Source organism: Cynoglossus semilaevis, chromosome 11, assembly GCF_000523025.1.
Source record: "Cynoglossus semilaevis isolate Cse_v1.0 chromosome 11, Cse_v1.0, whole genome shotgun sequence".
Taxonomy (NCBI): Eukaryota; Metazoa; Chordata; class Actinopteri; order Pleuronectiformes; family Cynoglossidae; genus Cynoglossus; species Cynoglossus semilaevis.
In genome coordinates, this window is record NC_024317.1 from 19,101,141 (window position 1) to 19,101,461 (window position 321).

The following is a 321-nucleotide window of genomic DNA, read 5'->3' on the forward strand; positions in this document are numbered from 1 at the left end:
TGCTTCGCTGCGGAGGTGAGGCCTCAGAGATAGAGAGGAGGGGAGTGGGGGAAGGGGGGGGGGGCGTCGTTCACATGTGCTTTAACCTCCTGTCTGCCTCTTGACCCTGGACCCGGCAGCTTTCAGCAGAGGATTAGACAGCTATTGACAGATGAGTGACATGATTGACAGCTCATGGTTTCCTTCCTCGTCAGAAGGGGCCTCTGTCTGTCTTCTGCCCCCATTTCTTCCCAGAACTCATATTTCACATTCCACCATGACATGTACAACTCACTGAATTGTTTTTTGTCTGCTGTGAAAAGCAAATTTTTGCGTTTTTTT